This window comes from Dermacentor silvarum, chromosome 8 (genome assembly GCF_013339745.2).
Source record: "Dermacentor silvarum isolate Dsil-2018 chromosome 8, BIME_Dsil_1.4, whole genome shotgun sequence".
Taxonomy (NCBI): domain Eukaryota; kingdom Metazoa; phylum Arthropoda; class Arachnida; order Ixodida; family Ixodidae; genus Dermacentor; species Dermacentor silvarum.
In genome coordinates, this window is record NC_051161.1 from 33,263,508 (window position 1) to 33,286,099 (window position 22,592).

Below are 22,592 nucleotides of genomic sequence, written 5' to 3' on the forward strand. Positions count from 1 at the left end.
AGTAAGTACAACACGCTAGCCTACGCGTTTTCAGTTTGCGAGAACCCTCAGGCTCCAACAGCTCAAGCAGGAAAGAGCCCGTAGCAACTAATGATGTGTGAAAACGTGATCTCTTTTACATTTCAGTTGCGTGTGATGCTAAATCAAGATTTTAGAGAGCAGCTGGCCAAGTGAAGCCTCAGGCCAGAACAAGAAAGCGAGGAAATGATCGTCTTCTAGTCTGTAATTTCGCAGGACGATGATAGAATCGCAGGGCTTCAAGATATGCATGAGTCCAACTGGTTTATTCATAGGCAGATCAACTCGAAAACCGCACAAATACCGCGGTTTCTTGTGTACGGCTCACAATTGTGAAAGTCCTGCACCAAGTCCTGCGAAGTTACAAAAAGTTTTACAAAAAGGCGCTCAAATCAGTGCGGGATCCAGAGTAAGCTATGTTCAGCGACGGACATATTGACCCTTTTCGCGGAGCAGTTTGTTTTAGAGAAACGAGATGGCGCTCACGGCGGCGCGCCATTACGCGCCATACCTCTCCTCAGCGACCGCGCACGAATACGAAACCATTACCGCTTCTACGTCGCTTCTGTGCAATCAGCTGTCGGATATGCAACTGAGTTTTCGCTAACACACTGTGCTCCAATCATACTAGATTGAATCATGTGGATTGAAGACGTCTGCAATAGTTGGCTGCAAAAATAGTGACTGGCATGTTAAGGAATAGAATGATATCTGTGTGGCCAAGTTCGCGGACCGCTGCTGCAACTGTCCAAACGTATTACTGGCACTTCGAGATGTACGGCTTTCCTCGAGGATACAGAAATTTGCTCGTCCGCCAGCCTTGTATCGCTCACCTTCAAAGAAAGGGCTTCATACCCAGAACGTCGGCAAGAGTGAGTAGTACCACTCGTTAAACAATGACAAAGGGAGTAGCGCCGCTTCCTGTCATAGTAAGTTTCGTGCACATTCACACCTGTCTCAAATGGCAGGAAAACTTACGCCCACTCTATCGCCGACGTATCAAGAATAAGTGAATGGGCTCATGCTTGAATATGTGTGCACTGTATACGTACAATAAATGACGGACTACACCGATGGCGCACGAATGGTCGAAGCTGAATGTTTCGTGACGGTCCACAAGCGTAAGCGAGTTACTAGCTGTAATATATATTTGCTACAAGGTATTACAATGTAAAAAACAGCTACGTTTCAAGCTTCGTGCGCAGAAAGAACAAATCTATCGGAACTGAGCACACGCGCGAGCGATTAGGCGGAAAATAATCAGATAGTAGCCAGATCGAGGAACTTCAATGAGTCAGAAACTGTCAAGCCACTGCATCAAAATATTTGCCAAATAAAGAACAAAGAGCAAAACACACTAATCCTGACTGAATTCATGAGCGGAACGTTTGGATTGCTTGGGATACATATTTAGCCCCGCTTTTAGAACAAACACTATATACGCTGCTTGCGCCGTTTGGACATGGCTTAATCAGCTCCGAAAGCGCTTTTGCATGTTCTCTGATGCTGTGATCAAAGCGATCGTGTCGTCCACCTAGTCACCGTCTACGATATCTCCGAAAACAGAGGTTTTCTAAGCCGCGCCGGCGTCATAAGCTTCCATAGTAAACAAGGAGGCAACGGAGGCAGTTGAGGCAAGCAATGGACGCGTCACCACGTGATCAAACATGGCAGCGCCCACGGGATCGCCGCGAAAAGGGTCAATAGAAAGCGACGAAAAATAGCGAATAGAAGATTTCCCTGTGAGCCACTAGCGGTTTCATACTGTGCGTTATGTTAACGGTCGCGGTGTCATCACGTAGCCGCAAACCCGACTCATTTAAAAATGCGATCTGTCGAGAAGTTTTCCATCCATCCATCTGTCGAGAATACGCAAGGAAGGTTTGCCTCTTAAACGAGTAAATGTGGTATTCAAAAGTTTTCAATGGAGTGAATATAACGTGAACAACCATGGTGGCGATCAACGAGAGGAACCACGCAGGATAGACTTCGCCGCATATAAGCCGCACAACGAGAACGCGTCCACCCGGTGGCCGTTATTTCCAGACGAGTGTCCTGTCAGGCGTTCGCGTTGAGCAACGCTATTTTCCCGCGAACAGCCAATGAGGTCGCGTAAGGGAAATTTGATGATGGCTTCTTCATTGCTGCCCCTAAACCTAACGCAATAATGACAGTCGGGAGGACGCAGGCTACCGGCTCAGCTCCGAACCGTTACCTGCAGTGTCGGCCAACGTCGGGCGTATGCGACCGGCGCTAGGAACGTGATCGTCATGGCCCTAGGCAGCTGGAACCGGTGCGGCGGCCGGCCGCCAATCTTCGAGTACTATGTCACCGAGTTTCCGCTGCCCGAGGAAGGAAACTTCAGGGCGATATGCAAAGTTTGCAACACCTCCATCAGCGCGTCCCGCCGAGCCACATCGAACCTGATATCGCACATGAAGGCAAGTCCCTCTGATACGTGCAACGTTTGCCGGCCTGTCGGCGCAGCGCGGTCGTTTCTCACCCCGTAGTTCGGCTAGGGAGCGTCGTTAAAAAGCCGCTTGTGCAAATAATGACATGATGGGTCTCCCCCAGTGTCTGGCACGCGCGTCGGACATCTGGCAAGCTAGGCACGCGGCTTATCGTTGTTTTGTTTCAAGTCGTGACAATCGCCTACGACGAACGGGCGCGGATGAGTCGAGCACTCCGCGGTTGTCGGCGTAAACACAGGGGTTCCTGCCTCTGCGACGCAGTAGCTGCGGCGGTGGTCTTAATTAATTGATGCCCCTTTGTCTCTATGCGTCTCGGATTTTGTATTTTTCTCTGCTGTCGCGTCCAGCCTCACGCGTCGTTATAGTTTGATAGTTTACTGCAAGTCGCGCATCGTTAGCGCAGGGAAGTTTCTTTTGCGCACGTTGCGGGGAAGGCCTTCAGCGCCCGCCCGTTGTGTGTAGCACTTGATGGTTGTTTGATCTTCGTAAGTGCGGGAAGGCAAACCTGTAAACGCGAGAGCCCGCATGTCTAGAAGAAGCTGGATAGTAATGTCTTCTAGGGAAGGACACGTATTTCAGGGACGCAGTTGCGATCGACACGCAGGCGTGCCGCGACATTTGGTGCCCCAATCGATAGTATAGTTTTAATTAGTTTTTCCTAATTATCCTCTCTCCTGGCGCGGCGCAGCAAATACCGCGTTAATTAGGGAGCGACGTAATTGAATCCGGCGCGTGTAATTCGCCGATCCCCGCCGCCCTCATACTGTAATGAAAGTCATTTTCCCCCCAGTTCTTTTTCTTCGGCTACTGTCGTTTTTTTATTCTTTGGTTATGCTCTTGGAATATTAAAATAAGAATATTTAGTGTCAAGCTGCCACATAAATCATAGGTTGCTATTACCACTGTAGCCAAACTGCATGTAATGTATTTAGGGGGCTTATAACTTCGTGCATTTGAATATTGTTGCTTTTTATGCGACAAAAGCACAATTGCAAGTTTGGTCAAAGTTTGACTGATCAAGTTCTATTGCTCCTTTTCAATCCCATTTATAGCCGATGTAGTCGAACTACATGATTGTACTTCTACGGAGCTTATACATTTTGCATTTGAGCATGACTTTTAGTTGCTTTCTGCTACATGACACCAGCACAATTGTTATTTTGATCAAAAGTTTGACTGATCAAGTCCAATTGTTCCTCTTCAATCCTTTTTTTATAATTTCTAAGCCCATATACAACCAATGTTCCACGGTTTTCAATCGGTGTGTAAGGTAAATGTTTGCCTGAGCACCAGTATCAAGGCAGCATGTGTGCACTGTTCATTTGATACCATGCTACTACTGCTGCTATGTGCTTTGGTACGTGCATGTGGTACATGCATGCTGCCATTATCATCGAACCACAAGTAGGAGAATAACTATGAGTGAAAGCTGTGTACCAGTATTTGTAATAGCAGATGGTTCAGAAAAGTGTCAAGAGGCTATCAACAGGCAAACAGCCCATGCTTCTTGAAATCGCTTTGGATTTCCCAAACTGCGCAACTGCACAGTTTTCCTTGCAGATTGTATTTTCCCTATCTAATCCCCTGAAATTGTAAGTGTTACTTAATTTTATGACAGCACCACTTAATGCATGCAATTTCAATGTTACCAACATGTCCAAATGCTTTTTGCAGGGATTTGTGGGGTGATGGGTCTTATGCAGTGACAGCTGCCGCTTTCTGCTTGGATGCAGCTCATGCTGCTGTCAAGTACTATGCAGGAAAAGAATTGTGTGGCCACATAGCCACACACACCTTAGAGAGGACGGTGCCTCCGACTCCGTGGCCCAACACGTGCTGCACGTTCAGCATGTCTGATGTTGCATAGGATGCCTAACTTCCAGATACATAGCTGTGCTCCAACCTCTGCATTCTACAACTCACAGACAGACGTCTATAAGTCCAAAGAGGGAACTAATAATAAAATTTTGAAATGCTCATATTTAGGAAATAACTGCAACAAATTTCTGATTCCAGATAGCTCTGTATGGTCACTGCAACAACATGTCATCCTAATGATATCATGGCAGGTACAGAATTCACGTGAATGAATACTGAAACAAGTCACCCCATGGAAATAAGCAGTCGTTTGCCACGTGCTGTAGTATGTAGCTAAAATGGTATTGTATAATTACTGAGTCAACTCTTACATACTCAAGCAAAAAAAGACCACCAGATAAAGTTAATGTGCCAACTTTACAACTTTTTCTTCTCATGCAGCGCAAGCACCCTGGTGTGTATCATGACAATGGCAGCGCTGGCCGGATGATGGATGTGGCTAGCGTGCCCCAGCTGATGGGCAGCAGCGGAAGCAGTCAGCTCGGCTCAGTGCAGCAGTACGTAGATCAGCGGCAGCAGCAAGTGACCGACGCACTGGTCAGCCTGCTGGCAGGCAGCCTGCTCGACCCGGGCATTGTGGACACGCGTGAGTTCCGACGCCTGCTGAGCCTGCTCGACTCAAGCTACGAGCCACCAACGGCATCGCAGCTGGTCTACGGGCTGCTGCCTGGCCGCCGCTGGGGGCTGCAACAGCGTGCCATGCTGCTGCTGGAGACGGCACAGAGTGTTGCCCTTACACAGGTTTGGAACACAAGTTTTTCTTTAAAAAGAAAAACATCTTTTGTTTCATTATGAATCTCTAGCATATAATGGTGGTGATGATGCATTGTAGAAGGCACAAACCGACCACGGGGGATATGCCATGCACTGAGTGGTAATATGATTCACAAAACTTCTCCATCTCTTTCTTCTTTTCCACAATGGCCTGCTGCCTGCCATTTTAATAAAGATTTATTTATTTATTTGTTTGTTTGTTTGTTTGTTTGTTTGTTTGTTTGTTTGTTTGTTTATTGAAAGTACCTCAAGGACCCTGTACACAGGGTTTTGCATGAGGGGTGGGCGGAAAAAAGTTAGTTGATGTTTACAAAGGGTGACTCAACGGCGGCTTTGAACTGAACAGGGTTGACGTGAAGGACGATGTTTGAGGGAAGACTGTTCCAGTCGATGGCCGTCTTGACAAAGAACGACTGAAGGTGCGTGATGGTGCGGTCATGTGGGGGTATACAGCTTTATCATAGCTGATGCGTTGAGAGATGCACCCGCCACGGTGGCTCAGTTAGCTAAGGCGTTGCAGAGCACGAGGTCGCGGATCAAATCCCTGCTGCGGCGGCCGCATTTCGATGGAGGCGAAATGCAAAAACGCCCGTGTGCTTGCGTTGTAGTGCACATTAAAGAACCGCAGGAGGTCAAAATTAATCCGGAGCCCTCTACTACGGCGTGCCTCATAATCAGAACTGGTTTTGGCACATAAAACCCCAGAAAGAAGCGTTGAGAGATGCGATGAGCTGGATTGATAGGAGAAGAATGGGGCAAAACATGAAAAAATTTGTTATACAGTGAAAACCTTGCGATTTTGCGGAGAACTTGAAGACTAGGTAGACGTGCTTGTTCTTTTAGGTTACTTACTCTGGTAGTGTAAGAGTGATCAGAATATGATATAGTATCAGAATCAAATATGTCATTGATGAGTGTCGTCTGTTGAAGGGTAAGCTGAAAAGTTTCAGAATGCTGTGCTCTCGTACTGCCGTATTTATTTAATAGACAACCTTGCACCCATTGTTGGAAGTATAAAGGCAATGTTGCAACACCAGAGCTCACTTTAGACTAGGTGCCACTGCCACTACCGCAACCTAGTTCTCCACTTCTTTGGAACACTAGGAGTACCACTTGTGCCTACCACCGTAGCTTAGATAACATGCATTCCACAGCCTTGAGTGTATATAGACGTTAATGCTAGTGAATGTGGGAAGGTGCTAGTAGGAAAGCAGATGAACGCCTTGATGCTAATGCATCATAAAGGGAGTAATAAGTTTATAAGGTACATTTCAATGCATGCAAAACTTAATGGCTGATGGAGGTAGCTCTAAGAGTGGCACTATGACAGGATCACAACTTGCACACAGCTTTTGGCTGTAGCCCACATATTGCAGCTTGTGGACCCGATCCATCTATCATCAAATCCCATCAATCATTATTAGAGTCGCACAAAGTGGCAATGAGCACTTGGCATCACTATAAAGGTACTAAAAGGCTCATTTTAACTATTATGCAACTATTGTAACAACAAATTAAATCTTAACACAGTGTGCATATGTATTATAAAGCAGGCTGGTGATGTTCTAGATGGAAAATTTAATTTGGAAGTTGAGCAAGGCATCGCAGCTTAGACGCCAAAGAGAATTTCTCTGACAATTGACCCTTCTGCTCGTGCTTCACTAACTCCAGGCACTGCGCTTCCAAGTACAGTTGAATTCTGTTTGTGCTACCCCAATGGGACATACAAAATTGCTCTTTAGTACCTGAACCTGAACTGAAAAGGTGCGTTTAAAAAGCATCGGGAGCTCATAGCACTTATAAGCATGGTCAAATTGAAAAAGAGTTTGAATTACCTTCGCATCAACAGAAGTCAGGTGTGCTTAACTTAATGTGCACATGCACTATTTTTTTTTTAATCAGCACAAGAGATAAATAGGGGTATGCGAGTAGTAGTCTTTCAAACAGTGTCAAATAACAGTAACAGTTGCATGTACTTTTATTCCAGACTTAAGGGCTACGTGTTTGCAATTCTGAAGGGGGAATCAGGAACTTGTACGAAAGGGATCCTCATGGAAACAATGTTTGTTGAAATTTATGCAGGCACATATAAGATCTGTGGCAATGTTCATTCTGCTAAGCAGAAGGTAATGAGGATGAGCAAGGATGTCATTCTGATGGCTGTTCTGTTTTCTCTGTGCACCTCTCTCAGGATGTCTGGCTCGGATCCACATCCTGCGTGAGTGTGTCGGCACACTTCATCCTCAACTGGCGTTTGCGCACTGTGTTCCTGGCCGGCCGCTACTTTGTGGACGCTGACCCGGCCGAGAGCGTGCAGCAGCTGATGGCCGAAGCACTGGCGCAGTATGGGCTGGGCGAGAAAGTGGCACATGCTGCTGTGTACGCTGCGGCAGGCGTGGTTCGCAGCTTTCAGACGTGCCTCCCTGGCTTCTCAGCTTGCGAAGAAGGTGCTGCTCTGCCAGGGTCAGCAGGGGCTCTGCCGGGGGCCAGCGACGGGGACTGGAGGCCTCTGCCAGGCAACTTGCTGAATCTGGACTCTAAGGATCTTGGGCCACTCTTTGTGGAAGGTTTGGGGTGCTTTGCAGAAGCGCTGCAGACTTGCGTGGCTGATGGCCTACTAGAGGACCTTCATCTTGAGGCAGCGGTCAACAAGGTTGGTGGGCTGCAGACGTCGCCTTATTCAATTTTGACTGAGTGCACCTCTCCACCGTTCCTCCCCCCACACTTAATTGGTTATCCAGAAATATAGTTTTATGTGAGCAGATGCCATCCTTTATTGTGCCAGATATGGAGATGGTGACAGATCATATCCTTGCAAAACACATATTAAGCTGGATTCACACTTTGGACGTGATTGCGAATGTATTAGTCACAAGACATATGACGCACATTGGATCACTTCATAGCTATACTCTGTTTCAGTAGTTCCTTGCAGCACAGTGGAAGCTAAAGGCTTCTTCAGCCGATCAGGGGGACGAACATATCGTCTGCTAGCGGCAAGCGATACAGCGCAGGTGGCTGCAGCATCTACTGAGACTGCAACTGTGCAGCGAGATCAGCTGTTGTGATAGCAGCGGTAGAAAATTCGCTCTGTGTTCACTCTGACACCAAAAAAGCATGTGTCTTCAATATAATTCATGATGCAAAGGAGACGGAGGGTTGCAGAAACAGTGGAAGCGTAGGGTTCAGAAAGAGCACTCGGCCAGTGTGTCGCTTGGGATGGTGGTGCCATCTCTTGATCCCTCTTGTAACATCAACTTGTGCACGATGCGCTCACTCATATTCGTCAGTGCAGCCATTTTCTTAATCAGAATTCTTGCAGGTATACCGCATTCCTTCCGAACTGTTCTAAGCATGTCCAATACCAACTTGTTTGTTTCTTTCGCGTAAAAGAGCAGCTTGGAACGATACCACACAAGTAAGTCTGCAGAAGCCATTTTTCCGAAGGACAAAGCACTACCCAGGTGGGAGTCCTCTGCGGCGTTGTGGCTGCGCCGACTACACATATGAATTTAGCCATTGTCAAATCAATTAATTGTTTGTACTTATTAAATGCAAATTAATGTCTGTACCGTAGCATTGCTTTTTGTTCTCTGCACGTTTTCATTTTGACAGTTATCAAAGAACAGATAATAAGCTGCCCTGCGACCAGCAGAGAAGCTTTAATCTAAACACCTGCCAACAAAACCACTTGACAAGGCCATTTAGTTGTCCAACGGGTTCCGAACTGTGGCACTACATCTTGCTACACAAGAATCTGCACTCACAGGTCGTGTAACCTTGGCTCTGCTGCACGGAACTACAAATCTTTAACTTGAGCACTGGGCTGTACATAAAACATCACTCGGCCCAAACATTGAGGAACAGTCACAACCAACAACTTGCAACCTTCCAAGCTCGGACGAACAAATTCAAATATTCATTCTTCCCATGAACAATTGAAGAATGGAACTCGCTGCCACAACACATAATGCTAACAGACTCTATCAGTTCATTTGAGAAATCTCTACACCTTTACCTTGACCTACCAAATTAACCATGACAGTTCTTTTGTAGCAAAGTTCAACTACTCAGAAATATTGATGTTGCTGTGTGTGCTCCTACTGCCGCATTTGAATTTTGTTGCGAGCCGCAGGTTGTGCATTTTTTTTTTTTTTTTTTGTATGTACACCCGTGCACAAAAGTATACGGACCAGGGATTGCGCGATAAAGCCGATTTTCTCCTCTGCCTGTGAATGTAACTTGAACTTAAAGACTGCAGTTCAAACTTGGCACTGCGAACTTTCCAGTACACTTGTCAGTTTCAGTTTGTGCATGTTAATGACGAAGAAATCCTGTGGTCCGTATTCTTTTGCTCAGGGGTGTACAGTCGAGTGCAAAGTTTTAGAGTCCATGGGAGCGGCGACTTAACTGCATTGCTGCGTCTTCTGAAGGCTGTGCATCTAAGTTCAAGAACGCGGACTGCGCACGCCTACCTTTTTTACCTGCCAACCTGCTCGTTTGGTCACTTCAATCACGCACGCACCGGAACTCGAGCGAGAGCACAAGGTGCCACTTCTTCAGTTGCCATGGAATCGCCCGAGTGATGATATCATCATATCGTGACGAAAACACTTCATTTGTACTGGCAGCGCTAGGAGCGCGCCACCCTCTGCGCCTTGCTTCTAGACGTTACACAGTGCGGAACACATGCTTTGCGTCACTTTTTCTGAAATCGAATTATGTGATAAGGTCAGGAAGCAGCGATGTCTTTTGCACTCTACGATTCTACGGTGACTGCAGAAGTGGCACCTTGTGCTCTCTCCCGCGTTCCGGTGCGCGCGCGGTTGAAGCAACCGAACGAGCAGGCTGGCAGATAAAAAGGGCATGCGTGCGCAGTATGCGCTCTCAAACTTAGGCGCGCAGCCGTCAGAAGGCACAGCGATGCAGCTTAGTCGCCGCTCCCGTGATCTCTAAAATTTTGCACTCGACTGTAGATGCCTAAGGCTGTGATTGTCAGTGTACTTTCTGCATTGTAAGAAATATTTACCACCCTGTAACCGCCTAAAAAATGGGCGAACAGTATTGATAAATGAAGTGAAATAGAGTATAGCATTCACACAACAGCAGAGAAAAGCAGACAGCACAGACACATCGGAACGCTGCATGCATTCACTAACGGCCATTGAGCTAACAGTGTGAGCTCATGTCGGTTTCGCTCATTTCAATTCAGTGAGCAACTTAGGCTGGATTGAAGATGGTTGCTGCCAGATGTTTCGCCATCAGTACATCTCTTGCCGAAAATCCCAATGGTGATTTGGCTTTCGAGCATATCACGGATCACTCCGCAGGGATCAAGTCGGCACAGCCGGAACGGGTAACATGACCTCGTGACACACAATACGAAAGGTTATATCGCAATTTGTTCGATCATGTGAATACATACACCTTTACAGTGTATTGCAGCATATAGGTACAGTGTATTGGGTAGTCCTATAGTTACACACATTTGTTGGTGGAGGCCAGCATTGTACTGAGGCTGTAAGCATGGGTCAGGTTTCCATATCACTTTTTACAGCGAAAGCTGTATATGGCTAGGCGAAACGAAAAACTGTTCGTCGCATGTTTCGCGAAACATCTCCATTGGCTGCGCCGTCAGTTACGTCGTTCTCTATGTGGCACTCAAGCGGGCCCGCCATTGGCAGCGCCGTTAGTGATGTCGTTCTCTGCGTCGTACCTGCTCTGCCCGCAACGCCGGCTCCTCAGCTCACCGTTGTCGCATGCATTCGATATCTCGAGTTAGCTCGGCGTCGTGGTTAGCAGCATCTGCCTGCCATTGGCACTTGCGTTCCACTAGAAACACAAACATGTAACCAATAATTGAGAAACGCTTCAATACATTGTCGGGATTAACCCACTGCTTAACAACGGGGTCGCACGTTTCAGCTTCACTGGTTAACCATCTGTACGGAGTGCTTGGGCAGTGTTTTTCTTTTTTCATTTATTTAATTATAGTTTTCATTCTATGGCATATATTTAAATAGAGAAGCTGTCACAAGCTCAGTTCAATTTGCTTACATTAGATTTCACATCTGCTTCTACATTAATTGCTGTAGTGCAGCTGCACAGTGGCTCTTTTGCTGCACCATTTCTTAAGACCATGAAATTTCATGTGCTGCAATGTATATATCTCTTGAACATATCATGTGCCCAGGTCAGTGGACTTGTTGAGCTGGCTCGAGGCCTGCCACAAGGGACTCTGGATTCAGTCCGCCAAGCGGTCGAGTCCGGCTGCTCCACTTGGCACGGGCAGCTGCGGGTGGTTCGTGCCACTGCCGGTTCACCCCTTGAGGTCCTGCAGGGAGCTGCACCTGCCCTGGGCTTCACGCCCGACGACCTTGAGACTCTCCGGGAACTCTCGGAGCTCATGGAGCCTTTCGAAGAGGCCTTTCACCTTAGCCGTGGTGAAGGCCGTATCACAGCAAGTTACGTGGTGCCTTGCATCCGCGGGCTGCGTGCCCATCTCGAAGCGGCTCGGCCTTTCCGGCTCGTGTCGGCGGCAAGCCGCCTTGCCGCAGCCCTCACCACTCACCTATCCAAGTTCGAAGGGAGTGAGACCTTCGCGCTGTGCTCCATGCTGGACCCGCGATTCAAGCTTCGCTGGTGCGCACAAGAGGGGGAAGAGCGGCAGAGGTTGACTGCACTGCTAAGCACCAAAGTTCAAGAGGCAGACGGTGACCGAGACACAACGTCGCCACCCTGAGTGTGACGAGCCCCCGTGCGAGCGCCGCCAGAGCAAGTTGTTTCGCTACATGAGCCCAGGGGGAGGGTCCTCTGCCGAGGGTCCTCAGCACCAAGCTGCTCCCCAGTGCTGGGAGGTGAGCAGTTACCTGGCGACGCCGTGCTTGCCCGAGACAGGGGTGCCCCCTTGACTTTTGGCGCCAACACCAGGGTCAGTACCCAAAGTTGGCTCAGCTGGCCACCCGGCTCCTGAGTGTGCCGGCCACAGCGGCGCACATCCTCCGCATGTGCCGTGTGGGTGGCAAGGTAGCCAACCCTGCCGATTTTCGGCTTAATGGGGTCACATTCGAAAATCTCATGTTTATCAAATGTAACCAGGGTCTCAGGTAGTTAGACCCATCATTGCTTTTTGAGTGCGCCATTATTTAATCCAGAGCATGCCAAGTATCCCAATGGTGTCCAGCATCCATTTTATTGACTGCAGCGCAAGATCCAGTCATTGCTTCACAGTCCACTTGGCCTGCTTTTGTTTAGGTGCTGAGCCAGTGGGAGTGATTGAGCTGTGTCAACTGCATAAGCCCAGTGGTTGGGCTTCATATGCAAGATAGAAATGAAGGTTATTTATGTTTACAGTGGGAAATGTGTTTTTATAGAATGATGTGAGACACCTGTGAGATGATAGGAAGTGCAGCGTGTTGTCCCTTGTCTTTCAGGGGCATTAAACTTCTATATGTTACAAAGCTGCGTTTACAATGTCGTTACATTGCTTGAATACATGATGTTACCAGAGCGTTCTATGTCAGGTCCTGCGAGTCTTGCTTGGTGTCCTGACAGTGCTGAAATTTCTTTCCCCAGCCATTTTATCCAACAGCAAATGACGCTGCTAATAACACTTTATTAGCAACAGCAGTATATGGCTCATCCAACGCTTTTAATCTGTCTGATAGTATGTATGCCTATGGCCTGGCCGTTATAACCTCTTCTACTTCCTCATCAAGGAAGTCTCGAATTTTCCTCCTCTCTATGTTCTGTGGGCTTTCCTCACCAGTGCCAAATGCATCTGGCACACTGGTATCTTTTGCAACTGTCACGCTTCAGCCTTGTTTGCAAGCTGGGCTCTATTCTTATCGCTAGCAACCTGTGCTGAGTGGGAGCCATACACTGCTGTCGCAATAAGTGTTGTAAGCAAGTAGCAAAGGAACTACTACACCCGGTGACAAACCAAGAATTGAGAACAAGTGTCTCCTACAAAATCACCCTGTGCTTAACCATATATGCCTTTAGCAGGGAAGAAGTTTGGGCGTGTTGGTAGGTCATTGTAATTTTAACTGGGGATACATAGTGCTAGAACGACACAAGGACAAAGAAGAACACAGGATGAGTGCTAACTTTCAACAATTGATTTATTGCAGCTGGTAAGCATTTATATACTCGCAGGGAAGGCATTGCAATAGACGCACTGAAGAGAAAGAAGAAAAGGAAAAGCAGTCATGTGGCTACTATGCCAAAAATTCAAGCTCTTTCTTAGATAAAGGAATAGATGGCGTGCTAACACAATCGTCACCTGCTCTAGCTATCTCTGCTGCTTCGACAATTTCCCTCGTTATCTTATTCCTGTGGCCATACACATTAAACAAACTGTTGTTTCTTAAAACTGTTGTTTTGAGGGAAATTGTCGAAGCAGCAGAGATAGCTAGAGTAAGTGACGATTGTGTTAGCACGCCTGTCTATTACTTCTAAGAAAGAGCTTGAATTTTTGGCATAGTAGCCATATGACTGCTTTTCCTTTTCTTCTTTCCCTTCAGTGCGTCTATTGCAGTGCCTTCCCTGTGAGTATATAGTAAATGCTTACCTGCTGCAATAAATCAATTGTTGAAAGTTAGCAGCTCGTCCTGTGTTCTTCTTCGTCCTTGTGTCATTCTAGCGCTATGTATCCCAGTTAAAATTACTATATGCCTCTTTGTTCCATAACAGGTTCACGAGAGCCACCAACATTGAAAGTACCGAATTTTCCGGAATAGTCTTCACTCTGTGTATAGTCCGCAGAGGCCAAATTGGCCTTGAAATAAGAAGTTTACTTAGATAGCCCGTGCCCACTGTATAGTCTGCAGGGTCGAACTTCAACTGAAAATTTTTAGCTTGTCTGCAACCACTATTGGGGGTGAGGGACATACCGTGGCGCCGCCTGCTGCCCGTGCGTGAAGGACTTGTAAAGTTGGATCACGTGCTGGAGTGTCTGCATCAGCGCCGTCGCTTCATTCATTTTTCGCCTGTCCCTGCCATGGAATTTCGGTTGGTTGTAGTAGTGCTGCACAACATTGCTTGTTCTGTATGAGAATATCAGGTGTTTCTCCATGATAGGCTGGGCCAATTTTGCTCCACGTACTATTGCAGAAATGGAAAGCATGGTAGCTGCTACACAAGTTGTACGGTTGTTGAAACCCAGTGGTAAATTTTAAAGTGTGCATCATCATCATCAGCCTATTTTTATGTCCACTGCAGGACGAAGGCCTCTCTCCCTGTGATCTCCAATTACCCCTGTCTCACGCTAGCTGATTCCAACTTGGGCCTGCAAATTTCCTAATTTCATCACCCACCTAGTTTTCTGCCGTCCTCGACTGCATTTTCCTTCTCTTGGCACCCATTCTGTAACTCTGATGGTCCATCGGTTATCTACCCTACGCATTGCATGGCCTGCCCAGCTCCATTTCTTTCTCTTGTGTCAACTAGAATATCCGCTATGCCCGTTCTTCCTCGCCTAACTAAAGTACCTTCCTCGCCTAACGTCGGTCGGTCAATCGCTGTAGCGAAATTTCCTTTTTCTCCCCCAAAGGGAGAAAAATATTTCAAGGAGTGATCTTTAGCCCATCCAGGCTGTCAGCAAAATCTCTTACCAGTTTACATTTGCATTGACGTCTTGTCACTACATTCTAAACGAACAATCCAACCAAAAAGACCAAATCCCGACCTTCTAGAAGGCCCCAAGCACCCTTTTTCTGTTCTAATAGGGCAGTCAGTACTGTTCAACAACAATGTGCAACATTTATGAACGATCAAAATACAGTAAACCTCCTAAATTGGGAGACAAAATCGCCATGCCCGCTCTCGCCACAGCGAAGTGCTGTCACGTGATCCAACTTTCTACACAAGAACAATTGTAGCACCAGAGCTTTGGCGGTAGCCCTCGCACCCAATACAGTAGGTAAGCAAAAATCATGTTCAACTAGTAAAAGCCTGGGTCCTTTATCAGACTGGATATAATAGTCAATTCTAAAACCTATCGGAATCACTCTCATTGGGCTTGTCAGGACAACAAAGTCAAGCATGTCGGATTGTCAAACTCGCAAATCCAAACACTCAAAGGTAGCCACTTGCAGTATCGCAAGCAGCATTCACTCGCATGTCACAAGCTGCCAGTACAAGCTGGAAATATTGCTTGTGCGTAGCGACGATCATTGCGGAGCTGATTTCGCTATGTGATTTAGAATGGGAAAAATTTGCAGGTGCAGCCTGGCCTCAATTTATTCAATGCACCTCCGATCTTTAAAAAAAAAAAAATTGTATAGCCCGCACTCGTAAATAGACCACACCCCACGAAATTTTAACTTTGAGAAATTTGTATAGTCCAGAAAATATGGTAGTTCACCTCTGAGATAACATAATTGGCTGCTGCAGCTAAACACATTGTCCTCGAGCTGGACAGTGGTATATCTGCCATTGCATTTTTAGGTTGCCAGTGACCTTCTTTCTTTTTCTCATAGGCATGCGCATGGGACCGTACTCTTTCGTTTAATGCCAAACTCCTATGTGCACCTTATGATGGCATTTCATTGCTTATCGCCCTTGATGCTTTTACGATTGCAATTGCATCACCATTGACGCTCTCTCTTGACAGTCGATAAGGTAGAGCCGCAAAGAGAAGTGACTGTAGAGACTGATTTTGCCAAGGTTTCCTGGACTTCCAGAGAGATAGACAGCTCTCCTTCCTTAATTGTGTCCGTATTTAAGCCTCTGCAAGTATCGTGTTAGGGCTTTTACTTTGAAGATAGAAGATGGGAGATGACCTGGTGAAAGAATCTCAAGTGCCACAAGTTTTTGCAGTGATGCGAGAAGCACAGCACTGTTATGAGCTTCCCTTACGAAACTGACGCCAAAGGCAACTGATGCAAGAAACAGAATGCATTCATTAGTACTGTGAAATGTGAAGGTTGCGCCTTTTTATGCATGCAAAGTTTTTGATGGCCAGTATTCAAACCACATAGTGTGTGGTGTGCCATGTGGCACTCTTGTACATAGACAAACGTCAAAGGACTCTGCTGCCCAAAAGACGCGTGTTGTGCTTCAGTCTTATGACAGCCACCAGGAAAATAACGTGATATGCAAGTGTATGTCAAGTGGCAGCATGAGTGAGAAAAAGAAAAACGCATTTGTGTGACCAACTCGCAATCATTTATGACCAGGGAACATTGCCCAGACTCACTTCACTGACAAAAATAAGATATCCTGGACCTTGTCCTTGTGCAACACTGTATAACACACCTCTGTCAAATGTGCATTTCAAGAACCCTTGAAAGAAAGGACGATAGAAATATGCAAGGTCCATTGGCACCATTAGTGAGCTCGTGCAACGTAGCTGCTAGAGGTAATGGATTTTGCTAGTCATTGGTTTCGATGTGTTCTAAAGGTGTGCATGTGATGGGGACATAAGAGTTGGCTGCCAGGTGGCTGTTGTATGACTGCAGTTGTTAGACGGTATCAAAGATGCATCTCTTACTATTATCACGTCGTTTATCACATCCTGTATATAATGCATCAGTACACACATTGATCACCTCCAAGAAACTTTTAATCCACAGATGTGCCGTTTTTAAGATTAATTTTGTTGCCTGACCCCTTCATTCTGTGTGTGTGGTGTGACTGTGGTAGTAGATTGTGGAGCTGTACCAGCCTTTTTTTTTTTTTTTTCTAGAGTCTTCAAATATGTCTCTGAGAGATTTTAGTCTAGATGAATCATTTTGCAACTGAAACGAACCTATTTGCGGGATAGCCATGGAAAGCAAGGAAGAAGTTCTGCCTATTCAAAAGAGTTATCTGTCACTGCATGTATGCTACATCTATAGTTCCTCATAGTGCTTTCCATGATATGTCGGGTTCACTCCCCTTGCCTTCAGCAGTTTGTGTTCCCGTTGTGCAGCTTCCTCTGTCAAAACGTAAACACTATACATATATGCATTTCCCCCCACTTCATAAAAAAAAGGTTAGCATGCCAACTGTATAACGCATTGTGTTTCACATCTTCTGTCAAATGGAAACGGTTTGCTTCTTTGAAAAGCCAGTGGTCTTGAGGTGGAGGAAGAACTGGTGCTCCTTAGGGGCACAAGCTTTATTTATAGTCGAGTTCTGCATTCAGTATTGATTCATGCCTCCGTTTAGTTTTATTGGTGTCGAGTGTGTGTAGGCCGATTGCGGAGGCAGTGCTCTTGGTAGAGTCAACTCTGAAAGGGGGAGGGAGGTGAGGAGGCGCCAACACGTTTTCATTGCAGATGGCCTTTCAAATTAAGAGCAGTACTGCAAGGTTGCACATAAAAGTGGATGGCACAACATAAATTTACACTTCTGTTTCCATGCATGAGCTGAAATGAAATTTGCTTTTCACGAGTTACATTACATTTCTTTAAAATTTATTGCCTTGAGAGCACCCCTCTTTTTCCTTGGTTTGTTTGTGCCCACATAAATCTCGCTCACTTGTTCAGAACACTCCGAAGAAAAAATCGCTTATTCGACTTCCTATTTCCTGAAAAAAGAAACTTTACTCCTAAGCAAAAAGAAACAGCCTAGCGCATCAGCTCTGAGCTCTGCAAACTAGCTGCATTCACACCAGAAAAACTAGTGCGCTGAGATTCAGTCTCAGCCACCTGTGGTTGATGTCCACAGAAGGACCTGTGCTTTTGTTTCCTATTACGACGTCCAAAAATAAAAACAATTGCGGACAGCGGAAGGGAGGTACAAAAGACCCTTTGGAGCCTGAGGACAAGCACAATAATACAGAACAAATGCCTGCGCATGCCTGTGTAGATTGCATTTGATGGCCAAGAAAGGCAAACTAAACAACTATTATTTGCCTTGATGCCTAGACATGGAAGGTTCCGTTGTATCTAGAGCACCTAGAAATTGTTGGCGTGCTGATTTGTCTTGAAAGGATTTCCTTTTTCTCTCAGTCTTGCTTCGGTGATTTCAGCAGTTGGCTGTTCTGATGCCTATTTGCAGAAAAATTGCACTGTCGATGCTGTGTCCACACACGGCGCATGCATTTCGACAGCAGCAAAATGCTAAATTAGGGATGTGCTGTGATCGAGGGATGTGACATTCTTTATACTGACACTGCGTCAAGAACTTCTTTAAGTCAACCCTCAACCTTTGCTCATTAATTTTCTTTTTGATCAAGATGACTGATTCCTCCCATTTAAGCAGATTATGGGATAATTGCTTTCAACAGGTTGCCTATCAGATTTGTTGTGTACTTGTCCTAGTTTGTTTAGGCTTGTCGTCATTCAAGCTTTTTTTTTTTTTTCCATTCAAAGAATTTGGTGTATGTTTTCATTTTCCTAGGTTATTTTGTGTGGTTAAATCTCTATGGTGTGAACTAGAATATTCATTTTGAATCCCAACTGCTATCGGGAACAAGAAGAGCAACTGCAAAGCCATTACAATCATTCATTAGTACAAGTTAGTGTTAACTGCAATGACCAAGTCTTAATATTTTTGTCAAATACTTTGAGCAAATCTAGACATCTCCCAAAATGCTGTATGGTAATTATACTATATAAAGTGTATTTTTAAGTCACACAAGCTGGATACTGAAAAATATTTTATATTACATACATATTCAACTTCTTACCCCCCCCCCCCTCCCCTTTCTATTTTTTATTCCCCACCTGTTCTATGATCGATGTGGAACTTACATGGGCATGTTCTGAGTGGGCTAACCACTTGTTGGCCCAAGCTCATTTGGGCAACCTGTCTTTGTTGTGCTGGACGAATGCCCACAGGAGCAGCAAGTATTTAGCAAGCGAACTAGTCCGACCAGTACTGCTGGCACATGTAAAAAGGTCTTTCAAAGCAGCAGTGCTTTTTCAGCACATTGCATACGTGCATAAGCCTGGACTCATCATTCAATTGAAAGACTTTCATATTATTGGGTTAATATATCAGCATGTGGCAGAAGGCAGCGCGCAGTTTCATTCTGAAGACCTCCTTTGATGCCCTGAATGCCTTGTTGGATGCCCGTTCGTGCCCTCTTTCTTTGGGATGTCATTCCTCTTGTGTTCAAGGTGGTACCAAAGCTATAAAAATGTCATTGCATTGGCAGTAGTGCTTCAAGCATGGATTTCTGCTGCCTATTAGCTATATAAGATGGTGCTGAGGTGCTTTATTGATATCATTGGCACTTAGGTCCAAACGCTAGGTGAACAGAGTGGTAGACAGGCATATCTTTAGTATACCAAGGTGAGAGTGAGAATATGTTATTGATTACAGTGGCGGGGGAGGTGCGAGCTTCAATGTGGCAGCAGCTAGCAGCGCGAGAGCAATATTGAGTGCAGAGGTTTAACTGGAATGGGAAAATTTTGCCAAGGAAGCAGAGACGACAAAATGTGAGCACCCAAAGAGAGATGCACACAAAAGAAAGTTTGTGCTAAACAACACAGATTTGTTTTGAAACAAAAGGTCTGCTGACAGGCCAATGCTTTGTGACTAGCACAACTTGTGATGGTTCTACTTTGTTCTTAATGTCTTGTATGAATCTGCTGTACAAAAAACAACATTGTCTTGTAAACCATTTTTGATCACTGTATCTTGTTCAGTGCTGTTTTGTATGTGACTTGTGACTGCCATCAGTGTAATTTTATAAACCAGCCAGTTGCTGCAGATGTTTGCGTGGAAAGCAGTTTCAGTCAACTGCATTTTCAGCATAAGCGCTAACAATAGAGATTTTTAGCGTGTCCGGTATTCGGGTAAATGCAAGCAGACTGGTTGTTTTACCGGATGAGCGGAGGCACAAACGTGAACGTCCTCAATCCCCACAACGTCCTGCATGGTGCAGCCACTTGGTGGTGCAGAAGTCAGTGAGACAAACACAGAGCTAATATTGTAGTAACCAAGTGTATTCTACTTTGCTGCTGGTGTAAATTTTCGGCAGCAGCATAATCGTGTTGCTGCTGAAAATTTGCACCAGCAGCAAAGTAAGATACAGTTGGTTACTGCAATATTACCTGTGTTTGTCTGGTTGAGCTCTGCGCCACCAACACGGGTACCGTATGGCACCGTACAGGGAGCTCAGGTTTACGCCTCCGCCTCTCCGTTAAATCAACCACTCAGCCTGCATTTACCGAACACCAGAAAAACTAAAAGTCTCTAATACTCAGCAGTCCCATGTCTTTAAAATCAGTAGGAAGCAGAAATTTTATAAATACATTGCGGTAGTAAACCACTAGTTCTTGCTACGCATATTTGTTTTTGCGAAAGATGTAATCTTTGCCCTCTTAAGTTCAATTATTGTGCTTTATTCATTTTATTTTAATCAATATACAACACGCAGAAAAGCAGGAAGGAGGTCCTTCGAGCTACAGATGCCGTAGCATTTATTTGCATCCACCCATCATCTCAGTTTGCACTTAAGCTAGTGACTGTGCAAGCTGCATCCACCGCTAATGAAAAACAATGTTTTAAATGTGTCTGTCACGAGCCAGATTTGTAATTAGTTGTGATTTTAAGGCATGGGCACTGGGTTGCTCCTTTCACAAATCATGTGCCATCAGTTACTTTCATTGCTATGAAACCTAACTAATCAATGTTTTTTTTTTTTTTCTGTAATTTCTTCCACAATTGAACTATCATATACATGAGTTACAGACGTGTCGAGTTCTGCAGAAATTTTACTATGCCAGATAATTTGTCCCTCAGATTGAGGTTGAAAGCCATAGGCATGATGCTTGTGCAATCTACACATCTCGTCACACATTTGGCGCTTTCTTTGTCGATAATTGCGAGGAACAACTGTAAAGAAGCTGTGGATAGTTAATTTTCTTTGACACTTTCTCAATGAGCCGTTTGGGCCTACTTGCAGCATACATGATCATGTGTGGTTTCAAACTGGGCTGGATTAAGTTCAGCAAACATTGCATAGCGCCAATGTCACATTTCATTCTCAGAGAAGCATTTAATGCACCATCAGGTTTTATTTTAACATGTTCATCCTGATTTGCATGCTAATGCCTACATAATTAATTGGCTGTGCGACCTGTAGCACGATGTGGCCACAGTCTATAGATACGACAGCCTTGACCATAATGCATGCACCGAGTGATATTGCTCTAATTGTGAAGAAAGCTATTGCTTCAAAGTGAAGCTGCATCGCTCCTTTGAAGCACAGTTTAATTAATGCACTGCATTTATTTGTCTGTGTGCTTGACACTTAATGCTCCTGCAGTGTTATCTGTGTGCTTTTTCCTTCTATGTGTGCATATGTCAGCAGGTGTTCGAGGAACACCCATTTTATTTATTTATATTGTAAGCCATATACTCAGCACATGGTGATGACTTGCCTCTTGATGAGCAGCCCGCAAGCCTTTTCTTGTGGGTTGCATGTGAGTTGTGTGCAGCTGGATAGTGTGTCTATTCTGAGCAGGCATTTGTGATCGAGTCCTTTGCTTTGCCAGTGCACTTGAGTCTCTTGTACATTTTTTACATATACACATGCAAAAGAGGAGATGTCATTAGAGTCTGACTCTTGACAAATAAAAGAAGAAAAGATTTGACCTCAAGTTTCCCTCAGTTTTCTAGTTTACGGCATGTTTCTTGCACGTTCGCATGCAATTTTTTTTTTTTTTCAAGCCACTTCATCAAGCTTTGTCACTACGCACAAGGCATAAAGGTTAAAAATGCTCTTGACTGAGCTTGTGTCATTTATTTGCTATATTGCTGTCCTCAGTATAAAATTTAATTCTAAAATACAGACATATTACTGCGGTTAATTATACTTTTCAGTTAATTCGATCCCGGCCAGCACCTATACATTTCTATGGGCCAAAGTTTTTTTTTATTTCGATCCTGAAATGGGTCCGATAAGTCCAACATAAATGGTCAGCACGCTCAAGCCAAGCCCCAATGGCTGCAACGTGAAACCGCGCAGTACACGTGACATTCGGTTGCATTTGTGGTTCCACAATAAAAAATTAAGCGGTCACCTCTTGAAGATTTATATCGGTTCTCAATTGTGTGTCGCTGTCGAAAAAAATTTATCTGGATCCATTTATTGCCGCAGACTTTGAGAAAAGCAAGTGGCGGGATGCTTCGCTATGTTAACTTACGAATGTTCTCTCATGTTATGTGACTGCATAATAAACATCACTGATTACCCGCTGGTTGGGGAGGAAAATTTTTCAGGCACCTTTTGTAAAGACTTAGTACAGCTTGCACTAGCAAATTCTGACTATGGCGCAACCACCGTTTTCATTTATTGGTTTGTTGTACCTCTCGTGAGTGAGGGCTATCGCATAATAGGCTGTGGACATGTGGAGAAACTGCACTTCATATTTTTTATCTGCTCCAAAGTTACAAAAAGGCACTCACACCATTGGAGACCTTATGTTATTCGCAATGCTCTTTTAAGAGGTCTTTTATTTTGGTACAAAACTGCCAATCTGGCTTTCTCAGGAAAGGCACTGAAAATCG

General features: G+C 45.2%; 1 protein-coding gene and 1 pseudogene across 3 annotated transcripts in view; one reads left to right on the forward strand and one right to left on the reverse strand.

The window, feature by feature from the left end:
- The window catches only part of LOC119460991 (mucin-5AC-like), a 218,012-nt gene that overhangs the window by 170,043 nt on the left and 25,377 nt on the right, over positions 1-22,592 (reverse strand). The window lies entirely within an intron of this gene.
- On the forward strand, positions 1,944-21,676 carry LOC119460992 (uncharacterized; annotated as a pseudogene).